The sequence below is a fragment of the Cinclus cinclus genome, chromosome 6 (genome assembly GCF_963662255.1).
Source record: "Cinclus cinclus chromosome 6, bCinCin1.1, whole genome shotgun sequence".
Lineage (NCBI taxonomy): Eukaryota > Metazoa > Chordata > Aves > Passeriformes > Cinclidae > Cinclus > Cinclus cinclus.
The window spans coordinates 48413834-48426088 of record NC_085051.1 but is presented as its reverse complement, the minus strand read 5'-3'; the positions used below and the strand labels follow the sequence as shown (position 1 = coordinate 48426088).

Sequence of the window (12255 nt, the reverse complement as noted above, 5' to 3'; positions counted from 1 at the left end):
TGATGCTGCAGATGGAACACATGTTAATGACTCCAGCTTCTCTCACTGGGCTACAGAATGGACGCTGTGGCTGGCAATGCACCTCCACTGCTGTTCCTTTTGCTTCTAATTTTTTTCCCCGTAATTGAGCACACGCAACAGACTTTGTGCCTGAATCAGTACTATAGTGGAAACAGGTTTTGTTTCCCTAGTTTTAGTTGATTTTTTTTCCCCAAAATATCACTTCGTGCATCCAAATGAATTCCTGTTGGCACTGCCAGTGATGAGCTGGAGTTGTTTCATGCCCGTGTAGCTGCTGAGGTGCAGCTGCCTGCCTGCCTGCTTGCTGGCCATTCAAAAGAAACGTAAGAAACTTCCCCACGTGCTGGCACGGATCGCCGGAGCTACCGGCACGTGTAAGGATCGCCCGGGGCTTGTCGCCTGGTGTTCGGTGACTCCCAGAGCTCCGAGTCCCCCAGAACACGATACTGCGAGAAACTCGGCTTCTCCTCTTCTGCTGCATTTTACTCTGCTAAAAATAGCAGAGTGCGGGTGCTCACCTGGCATCCGCGGCCACCGCCGCCGCGCAGGGACTGCCCGGCCGCGCTGCCCTCGGCGGGAGCTCCGCGGCCGGCGGCTCCGCGGCCGGCGGCGCTGGCAGGGCGGGCCGACCCTGGTTACATAACACCGCCCGCCGGGCCGGGCCGCGCCGGAGAGGGCGGGCCCTCCGCGCCGCCCCGCGCAGCCCCGGAGCGGCGGGGCCGGGGCCGGACGGCCCCGCCGAGGCTGAGGGAGCGGCCGCAGCGCGGCGGGGTGAGCGGCAGCGCGGCCCTGGGGCTGCCCGCGGGGGAAGCGGCGGCGGTGGTGCCGCGGCGGTGAGTGGGACGGGCCCTGCTGCGCTGCTCGGGGCCTGTTCCCGGTGCTGGGGGGGCTGCGGGAGGGAGAAGCGACTGGGCGGCGGTGCCTGGGACTGCACTGTCCCGTCCCGTCCCGTGCTGTCCCGTCCCGTGCTGTCCTGTCTGTCCTGTCCCGTGCTGTCTGTCCCGTCCCGTCCCGTCCCGTCCCGCCGGGCGGGAGCGCAGCACAGCACAAGGCTGCGGGCTCTGCGGGGCTCGCTGTCAGCCCGCCCGGCTCCAGACCCGCCTCCTGTTGCTCGGCGCGCCGGGGCAAACCGCGGCCGGGACAGCCCGGTCCCCTCTCGGGCCCCGGAGCGGCCGCCCGTGTAACGGGGTAGCGGGCACCGCCGGGCCGCAGAGCGGGAGCGCCGGCAGCGCTTGTCCTTGCCAGGACGGCTCCCTGGGTGCTACGAGGGCTCCCCGTCTACTCCCGATATACGTAATACCGTAGCTGCGGTAACTGCAGCATATCTCCCCAACTAATATATGTTAAACGGGTAAAACCTTTTATTTCGCTTCTTTCAGAAAATCGCATCTGCGAACGGGTGCCAGCCTGGTTCAGCACTTAGGTGCATTCTGCAACTTTTCTTCCTCAGATAGATGTCGGGCTCTTGCCAAAGCCGGTTGCTCAGCGCTACTGTCACGTTTCTTAACCTGTAGGTCGCCACTGCCAGGACTCTGCTGCGGTTTGCAAGGTCCTTGTTCCTCTCCTCTCCTCTCCTCTCCTCTCCTCTCCTCTCCTCTCCTCTCCTCTCCTCTCCTCTCCTCTCCTCTCCTCTCCTCTCCTCTCCTCTTGGATACATCCTAGCTTGGCTTTGATTCCCCTTAAAGGTGTGACCTTGTCTCATATTTTCTTCCTGAACAGTTAGAAAATTTCCCAGTTTCTCTATTATATGAGCAACTAACATTCTGTATAACTTCCATAGGTAAAGTTCCCCCACATCCCAAGGTATACTAAAGCTTTGGTTTCTCATACCACTTTTGTGCCATTTCTTTTATTTGCACATCCTTATTGGCTTGGCCTTGTGTGAGTTTAGACCTTTGTCCAGGAAAATTTTATTCATAGGAATAGATCTACTCTAACAGACTGAAATCTGCAGGGATTATGCATGTATATGATGACTAAAGGTGAAAATTATGGTTGCGAGATACTGCTTTATTTTGCAAGTTCATCAGAGCAAAGATGCCTGTCTTCTCCCTTGCCTCAAATCTAAGCCTGGCTGTCTTGGATCATTAATGAAAAATAAAATCACTATGCTACTCTTTCCACTTCCTTGCTGCTAGTTTTGGATCTTCATTTTCAGCCTTTGGCATGGTGCCTGTCATCTGAAAATCTTTGTATGCAGTGCTTGTCTTCTGGGGAAAGAGTTTAAAAAATGCCACAAAACTTTAAAAGCTTATTGGTTGCCTTCAAGTATTTTCCTTCTTTTCTTGAAAGTCTCAATCTGCAGTTGTTGAAATGCACATCAGCTTGGCACAGTCTCTTTGGCTGTCAAATGTGTGAGCCAGTTGGATCTCAAGGAAATGTAACTTACTGCACTCAATCCTGTGGCGATTTTTTTGTTCCACAAGAAACAAACATATTTTGGTGAGTCACAGTAACATTGTTCCCTACAAACTAGTTGTCAGGAAATGGAGTCTGACAATGCCGATGGTCTCTATAAAAGCAGCTTTCCCCTACGCCTAGTGCTGTTTCCGTGTTGTTTGTGAATCATCAGATGTGGAGTCCCCTCAAATTCCCAAGGAAAACAGAATTAGCTACCATTCAGGGTGTGGTATTGCAGCACTCGGCTCTCTTGTTGTATTTCTTCTGATAGTTCCAGTTCTTCCCTTCAGCCATATTTCACTGTTCCTCCTTTCCCCCTCATCTTGGTCAGGACTGTTACCATACCTCTAAATCTGTTCCTGGCACATATGTCCTCTGTGTGGCCTCTGCACTAACCTCAGTGAAAAGAGTGTCTAGATTTTCTTCGGGAATAAGCCTTTTTTTGTGCTCCTCCACTTACCTGTGGCTTACAAATCATCCTCAAAACTGTTGTATATATGCTTGTGGATGCTTGGCCTCAGAATGTGGCTGTAGCTGCATGCACATGACTTTGGAGAGCAATTCCACTGCCAGAGGGGATGTTCCACACCTGCATTGCAGCTTCAGAAAGATAACTGGCATCTTTTGGAAACAAAGTTTTTTGCCATGACTTAATATATGTATGCACATGAGTCTTGGTGTGTGTCCCTCATATAATATGTTTTTGCCATTTCCCAGTTTCAGCCAAGTATGACATAAGGAGAACAGCTCCAAGGTAATTAAGTTCGTGCAAATTTGGTAGAAACAGGCCAACAGGGAAAAGCAAATCTAAAATCAGACACTTGCTAGTTTTCCCAAGTCAGTGATTGAGTGATACATTCATATTTGACAGCCTCTGTTTGGAAATAATGTGTTTGGTCCAAATGAATCTGTAAAGAGAAAGGGAGAAGGATTTTCTGAGTAAATGCCTCTGAACTGGCATCTCCCTTAAAACTTCAAAGAATACCAGTAACACTGATATGATACATTGCATTTTGAATGTAGGAACAGAAAGTCTTGCTACAGTTCAGTGTATACTTTTAATCAACCAAGGAATACAGCTCTGTAGATCTGATTTCCTGAGCTGGCCTGGTCACAGAATACTTTGTTTTTACATCCCTGCATCTCCAGGGCACAACTCCTGTCTTTGTTCTGCCAGACACACATTTGCACAAGTACAGAAGGGCTATAATCTTTGCTAGTGTATTTAGATTTATTTTATTTTGGCAAAATTGGCCAATAGTTTCAAGACTGCAATCATATAAGCATAATTCCCATGAAACCAAGCAAAACCAGTGACTATTCATCCTGACTTAAAAGAATGTGTTCTGGCAGGACAAATCCCAGGTCTTTTGTAGCAATGACAGAATACTGGATTTCTGTTTTGATTTGGGTTTTCTTAGCTGTTAGTCCTTGTCAGTTGCAAATGGGATTTTGTGGCACAGCTTTGATGTGTCCTCTCAAACGTGTTCTACCATATGGACAGGTGAAATGGTGTTCTTAGAAAGGGTCCCCTTTTAACTGGATTGTGTATGTCCACATAAGGATTGTGGGCCAAGTGTGAATCCTGGTAATTCAGGCATGTGAAAGGAAAAAAAACACATTGTAGCAGGAAAAATTCTTGAACTCCAGGAATGTTGACAGAGCGTGTAACTGGCAAGAGAGTTTTTTACTTGCTGCATTTTATGTATGAGGACAAAGGTATCAGGCACCTGAGATCAACGGGAATAAATACCAGGTCCTTCAATACCTCTTTGAGTCTGGCTGAAAACTTTCTCAGTGTCTTTGGAGTGCAGTAAGTAGAATACTCTTAGTCTTGAAGGAGAATATCTTTCAGGGTGGTGCTTACTGATGGTCAGTAATGTCTCAGCATCTTCAGGCTGCAATTCCATGAAATTAAAACATGCAAAACAGGTGGTCAGGGTCCCTTTTGATCATTCAACTCTGCTCTACAAACAACTGAATGATAGGAATTAAGTGCCTTTAGTCAATATTGGTTAAAGTAGTCTGAAATGACAGGAGAAAAACTGAAAAGTGTAATTTTGTCATCAATTGCCATCCAGTGGAGTGTTTAAAGTTCAAAACAGCCCAATCTCTATTAGTTATAGGGCCCAAATGTCACAGCCTTAAATTTTGCTTACATTTTGGTTGGAAATACAGTTTTATTGCCTGAGGCTGATATTGGCATATGCAGACTTTTCTTATAATACTTCTATGACTAGCTGCAGTGTTGTCAGCATCAACTTAAACACAGTATTATTCTTTTGTTTGAAAGTTTACTCTTCTTGTTTGTTTTCCACTGTTTGTTGAGTGCATAGCAGTTGAAGTATTAAGGAAATGAAGTCTTTTAAACTGAAAGTGGAGATCCTTATATAAAGATTGCTCCTTACATGCTCTTCTGCAGAGCTGGAGCTCCAAGTCAGTCCTTGTCTTCCACAAGGACTGATGACTGCAACATGCTGTCTGTTAGACACTGTTGTGGATTCACTGCTTCATAGACTTAAAGTAGCATGAACTGTTGCTTATCATATGTTCCTGTATTGCTGATAAATTGCATCACAGGATGGTACTGCCTGAATTACAGAAAAACTACTCAGAGAGTAGAGCCCTGGGGTATTTAACTTCAGGTGTCTGGAGTGGCCCCTCCTCAGTGTTGAGAAAAGAATGGTAGATCTGACAGGGGTGGTGGTTCTCACTGACACCCTATATCAGGTTAATAAGCAATCTTTGATGTCTCTGTCTGTGCATACAGCTTAATTGTATTTCAGGGAAAGTGCATTGATTTCAAGGGGTTGTGGAAACATTTCTTTCCCTCAGACAGAACTGACTTTAATACCTCTGCTGTTACAACCTTCTTTTTATGTTACACGTAAATAAAAGACATGGAGTTGATATGAAGTCCTTCATATAGACTAATGTCAAGGGAATTTCTGCTTTGACTATAACAGACTGAGGATTACAGGGCAGTCTTGGCCGTGGGATATCGCTGAACAGCTGCATACTGGAATAAATTAAGAGATAGCAGGAAACTGGGAGAACCAGGAGATTGTAATTTTTTTGGAATTCAGGTACCAAGATGTGGCTTGTTTGTTTTTTTCTTGATGAGTGTTTATTTAGTGGTGTTGAAAGGTGAAATGGCTGCTGCTACAGTTGTACTATGCAGAAAGCCTTTTGAGAAATGTGGCAGTAATACCTGGGAGCACAAGTTGAATGAGAGCCCCACATGGCATAGCTTGTGCTGGGGAACTTAGTGTTACACGTAGTAGATAGTGTCTGTCACCAGGGAATCCTAGACACACTTTACAGAAGGCTACATGCTGTTCCCCTTGCGGTTTGTTATAACTACAATAAGAATAGAAAGAACCTACAACAATCACCTGGTGCAACTGCCTGACCACTTTGAGGCTGAGCAAAAGTTAAAGCACATTATTAAGGCCCAGAATGCCTCAGACACTGACAGGCTTGGGCCATTGACCACCTCTCTAGGAGGCCTATTGTAGTGTTTGACTACCCTGTTAGGCAGGAAGTGCTTCCTAATGTCCAGTCTAAGCCTCCCTTAATGTGGCTTTGCCTGCCAGAAGTTTGCTCTGTGATCTTGAAGGAGCATGTACAGTCAGAGGGTTAAAATGGGACCAGTGGTGTTGGATTTTTTGTGTGTTGTTGGGTCTGTCAAAGGCTGCATTTGAAAGGTAGATGCTGCTTAGAGCACCAGCGTCTTCATCTGTGAAATGGGACACTAACATCTTATCCTGTAGGATACACTTGATGTGTGTGGCAGCTGTGTTGTAGGTACCAGGTGGGAGGGTGCCACAGGTGTGACAGAATAAACCACCCACGGTGGATTTGGGTGCTTGGTTTTATTTAAAAACCAAGATTGGAGTTTTCAGCCTAAAAGATTATCTCACACACTGACTCGCCTACTCACTCATCTGGACTGACACAACAACAATAATAAATTAAACTTTGAAAAATGTGTAGGGCTTACTTTGGCTGTGTTTTATCTCTATCTCACATAGAAGTGATTATGTGACTTAAAGCATTACATGCTTGTGTTACTTCCCTGCTATTTTAATGAGACAATTGTATCATAAAAACAAATGTTGTTTCTGACTGAGGAATAGTGTGAGAGATGTAACAGCTGGTCTTTATCCAGGCTCTGTAGCCCATTGTCAGTGCAGCCTGAAGGAGTTCAGGGAAGCTGAAAGTGTATAAGCACTGATGTACCCACTGCATTTTCAAGTCGGTTACAGGCAAAGATGGGGTCATGTGAGAAAATACACTCCTGGCTTAAAGTTTCTGTGACTAAATAAAAGAAATAAATTCTGTCAGTTCTGAAGCTGTCAGTTCTCCTCCAGGCTGTGCATTTCCTTTATCTTAGATGACTGATTTTTATTTAATGCAGGAGTCTTTGCATGAACACTTGAATCTTTGGTAGTGGTTATATGAATGGTGAATGACAGCAGTTGGCAAATGTAGGTGATGCTTCTTATGTAAGTCAGCAGAACTGGTCTGTAGTGCAGCAGGTTAAGCACAGGCTTTGTGTGAAGTATAAAACTAGCACTGGCTAATAACACGGGATCAGTAAACACCACAGACGCGCATTAATTTAGATCTCCAGATTAAGAGAGCACCCAAAGAAAAACTTACTTGTTACCTTGTCTTTTAAGTCCGCAGGAGTCGAGGTAGAAGAAATCTTGGCTCTGTGACAGTATTGCCCTTGGCTTTACCAGAGTCTGGGATTTTTCCCTTGTCTTCTCAGATTATAAACCTGCCAACTCCATTAGTTGTGCTGCTGGTGTGAAATGCCAATCTACAGAAAATGTCTGCAGCCTAACAAAAAAGAAAATAATTCAGCTGTCTCTGGGTTGTGTTTTTTTGTTTGGGATGTTTGCTTTTTTTTGTGTTTTTGTTGTTTTTGTTTGTTTGTTTTGAGGGGGTGTTCTTTTGGTTGGTTCATGTTTTTGTTTGGTTTTTCTACAAGAGAAATTCCTGTTTCTGATGGAGCTACCATCCGAAGTTATTTTTGCCTTCAGTGTTACTTTATTTTTCACCTCGGGTCTTTGCATGTCTAGCTATTGCATATTGTGATAATATAGGTTGCCTAGAGAGGCTGTGGAGTCTCCTCTGGAGAGGCTCAAAAGCCATCTGGACACTATCCTGAGTAACATTCTTTACTAGGGGACCCAGACTGAGCAGGGAGGTTGGATTATATGAGCTCCAGTGGTCCCTTCCAAGCTCAACCATTCTGTGGTTCTGTGAATACCTCATGATAGAGGAGAGCTGGTGCTGTCATTCTGGTTTGCAGAGTGAAGTAGTATTTGCTGTCTGATGAAAGAGCTGAAGATGTTTATAGAAACCATTTTTATAGGTAATTATGTCAACACGTTTAATCCCAATACTTAAAATATCACAGCCCCCCCTTATTTTTTTTAAGTCCTTTTATTGTTGAGTAGTTGTAGTTAGTCAGTGCTGAGGAATCTACCTGGATGTGCTTCAGTGCTCTGCAGGTGGTTGTTTTCTATAGTGCCCTTCCTATGCCAGCTATCGCTGGTATTTGTGAAGTGCTGTTGTTGCTACTAGGAGGTTACACCTTAGTTTGGGGATTTGCAGTAGATGTTTTTCTCATTTAAGCAACTGTATCAGCAGGTATCCAGCTTCTTAGTTCTTTTAGTCTTGCTCGGATCAGATCTGACATTTTTCAGAGTTTGGTTTGGTGTGTGGGTTGAATTTTTTTGCTTGCTTCTTTTAATGATAACTGGTAAATCAAAATCCTTTCTTTTGTTGTTGTTTTTCCTTGCTGAATGGAATAGAGCATACTGATGACCTAAGCCAGACCTTTAAGATGCTCAGCTTGCCAGATGGGACACCTGAATCATTAGGCTGTACATAATGATTAGGTTCTTCACAAAGATTCGTTATTTACAGAGTGAAACTGTGTAAAACCAGAGAGATCAAGAGCTTGACACCTGTCTGTGCTATCCTTGCCAGTACCTCCAAGCCCAGTACTTAGCACAACCTGATTGCTTGATGTGTTTCTTTTCTGAAAAGTCCTTTCACAGCAATTCCAAATCACATTCTTTGGTGAGAAGCACTTGCACTGATAGTCCCTTTATACCAATGTTATTCTAATTCACAACTAAAATGTAGTTAGAAGTATGATCTGCAGAGTAGTAAGAATATATAACACAGTTGCTATGGTTGAAGAAGAAAATTTATATTGCTGTTCTGTTTCCTATCTGAGGGGTTTCACAGCTCTTTGTCAGACATCAGACGACACTTTATAATTTATAACCCTTGCAACCCTGCTGAGGTGATGACATGTCTCCTGAGCATTTAGGGAACAAATACATCACTGCCTGCCTGAAGATGCAGCCTGTTAGTGGGCAATGAGGCCAGAGTATCACTTACAGTGGATTAATCAGTGGGGCTGTGTAGTCACTCCATGGGCTGCACCGGGTTTGCAGTGCAGAAATGTTTCCTTTGCAGTGCCCGCAGGCTGCCAGGTAATCTCAGATCATCCAACAGATGTGTTACAAGAATTACAGCTACAGCAGATGTTACCACAGTTACAGATGTAACTGAATCCATGTTTGAATTTAGGCAAATCAGCCTGAAGAAAGGACCATTCAAATGCTTTCCACTACCATAACAGAAATGATAGTTGGCCAGAAGAGTGGGCAAAACAGTTTCATCTCTCATTGAAACTGAAAATGGACTTCGTTGTATGGGAAAGAAGAGAATGGCAGGTCAGATGTTGTGGTGACATTTGGAATACTTTGCTGAACTTGGTTTCCTTTAAAAATATGGAAGAATGTAAAATCAAGTTTGCTTTACAGGGAATTATGCTCAAGTGATAATGTGTTATTTATATATTTTAAATTAGTTGTGATACTAACTTAGAGAAAGTTTTGTGGGGAATGCTGCACTTTTTTCACTGTTAGTTTGATCCTCTCATTGCTGCCTCTAGCTTGTGGCTGGCTGTACTCACCAGGGGATCTCCTTTGCCTTCTGGATTGGTCATCCAAAGAGACTGACTTTTACCTTGTTTTAGAAGCTGCTATGCATAGCTGATGTTAGTCACGTATGCTCAGCTTCCTCAGTACTAGTAGTTTCAGTGCTTTTTAGAAAATATTTATTTGATTTTTTTTATCAGGACTATGGCAAATTTCCAGTTACTATGGATATACCACAAGAGAGAGAACAAGGGAAAAGTGAAAGGGGTTCACTTACAGGCACGTAAACCCCCCATTCAAACAGCACAATTCTAAAACAACTGTGATTTGACTTTCAGATAAGTGGACCAACTGCTAGTTTATATTCCCTAGGAATTGTATAGTTTAGTCTGCGTGCTTATGTGTTTTGAGATGTTCTTATCCTGGTGTATTCTGAGATATTAATATAGTTCTAAGGATTATTCATGTTAGCAAAGGCTAACAAGACAGTTGGAAAATAGCTCGTATATCAGTTCCCTCTCTAGAGGTACAATCAGCATTGCTAACTATTAAGATGCTCCTCCTCTTCTGTCCCCTTGGGATTTTTATCACCAAAATTCTGCTTGGTTTGCTGTGCTGAGGTCACCACTGCACAAGGGGGTCAGCCTCTCTGAGGCTACTGGTCTTTAGCTAATTCTTTGTATTAGCAACTTCACAGGGTTAGCTTGATATACATTTTCTATTCCATCTAGGTTTTCATCCATCTTTGTTCCTCTCTTCAGTTTTTCCCCATGCTCTTTCGTTGTGCTGCCTGATTCCAAAATGGATGGAGAGGATCACAGTTTTATCCCTGTTTTTATCTGGAGCTTCTAATTTGGAGGTAGAATTCAAGCCAACTTTTCCCTCCATGTTTTGTTTTCACTGATTTCTCTGCCTCTCCTTCATATTAGTTGTAATTCTAGGAATGCTGCTTAGTGTGGTATAAGGTATAACATATAGCAGCTAAAAAAGTTGAGAAATTGTTGGCCTTATGCACTTTGCTTACCAACTTGAGCAAGTGGCACCTGTTTTGGTCCTGGAGTGTATTAGATCTACACGATTAGGATGATGCAAATGGTAGTGGGATGGATAGAACAAACCAGTGGGTTTTACTGAATGTCTAAAAGCAGGTATGCCCAGCAGGATCTTAATTAATCAAGGAAGAACGCTGCTTTATATTTTCCAGTAGTTTTGGGGAATTGGGAAAGGAGAATTCATCATGTGCTCCATTGTGAGGGACAGCTAATGCCTACAATGTATATTCCATTCAGTCAAATGGTGCAGCAGAGGTATTTCCTGAAAATACCAGCTAGCCTCCTTTTTGTTTTGTATAACTGTTCCTGAGTGCAGAATTTAGATTAGTGTGTCAATCTGTGAAGGGAATTTCCTGCTAGAGACCTTGTGAGTAAAAAAAGTAGAAAGTAAGGAAGATTATTATGATGTTAGAGCCTGAGTGAATGACTTCTAAAATTTCAGCTCTGATGTACCTGTCTGCACTTTTACTTCTTGCTGGTCTTCATCCTGTGTATTCTTGACTAGTCCCCATTCAGCAAATATCTGTCAGGCATAATAATTTCAAGCATTAATCCCTACAGGAATTAACCAGCTTGTTAGTTGATGACCTGAACTAGATAGTTTCTGGGGATTAATGCTATTTAAATCTCACCTACGTTTTAAACAGTGGCAGCATGCCCTGCTCCGGGTTTCTTTTCTTTCTTTTTTTTTTTTTTTTTTAATTTTTTTTCTGCACTGGTACAGCTTTGGATTGCCATCTCCTCTTTCACTCCCGCAGCATGGGAGGAGGTAGAGAGGAAGTCCTGTGCTTCCTCCTGCATCAGTAAGGAGGAAACCACTGGTTTCTCTCAGTGCCAGACTTGCTCGTGCTGCCAGCTGTGCCAAATTGCTGTTCTAAAGCCCAGTGGAGGCCAGGCTGGATTGTGGTTTCCATGCTGGGAACCCACCAGGGAACTTTGATGGAATTACCACAGACTTTTACCTCCCCTTTTTACCAGATTTCCCGGGATTTTGGTAAGATTTTTACAAGGTTACTTTTATTTCATAATGTAGTGAGATGGTTGTGACAGGCAGTGTGTCTTTTGGCTCCTAGTAACTTTTGCACTCTACTTTGCATTAGATTTGCCAGAGACATAGAAGTGTTAAAGATATCAAGTGTCTTGAAATGTCAAGGATTTGAATTCTAGTGAAAGGGGAAGTAGAAGTCAGTGGCCTGCTGCAGGAGAGCCATGACCAAGGGTTCTGGCAGCACCCAGCTGGTGAAGGGCTCCAAGATCAGCCCATTGGCGCGCTTTTCTGCAGAGCGAGCTGGTGCCTCCCCTCCTGCCTGCTGCCAGCACCACAGGGTGGGGGGCCCAAGGGGAGGGCCCAGTGCAATGAAAGAAGGCCTGATAAATTGTTTTGTGAGCAACAGGCGAGGATGGGGAGCTCCTTGATGTAAGGCGAGGAGAAAGGAAGCCAAAATATCCCTAGTGTGGTGTGCACCAGAAGGGTTGGAGATAAGGGACAGTCGGTGAAGTTAATAGAGAGAGTCTGTCGGGAGCTGGGAGTGTGGCTGGTGCTCAAGACATGATATCAGCTTTTACAGCCCCAAAATGTTTGCTGAACTGGGACTGCTGAGATCCCTTCCCTGAAGTGTGGGTTTAAGGTCGCATATATAACTGTTGAAACATGACCTGGGGGTATGCAAAAGGTAAAAAAGGGGACAAAAGAAATTCAGATTTATTTTTTAACTAGGGAGCATAGTTTGCATGAGCACTTTTGCTTTTGTTGTGCTCATTGAACCCAAACAAGGTCAAGGGAGGCTCTGCTCTGTGGTACTTCAGCAATT

The 12255-nt window shown here is 44.2% G+C and overlaps 1 protein-coding gene across 2 annotated transcripts in view; it reads left to right on the top strand.

Moving 5' to 3' along the window:
* The first annotated feature begins 727 nt into the window (after positions 1-727).
* SYNE3 (spectrin repeat containing nuclear envelope family member 3) overlaps positions 728-12255 on the top strand; it is a 65442-nt gene continuing 53914 nt past the window's right edge. For both annotated transcript variants that reach the window (XM_062495523.1, XM_062495521.1), the window contains exon 1: positions 728-854. The gene's annotated coding sequence lies outside the window, so the exon portion shown is untranslated. The remainder of the gene's footprint in view (positions 855-12255) is intronic.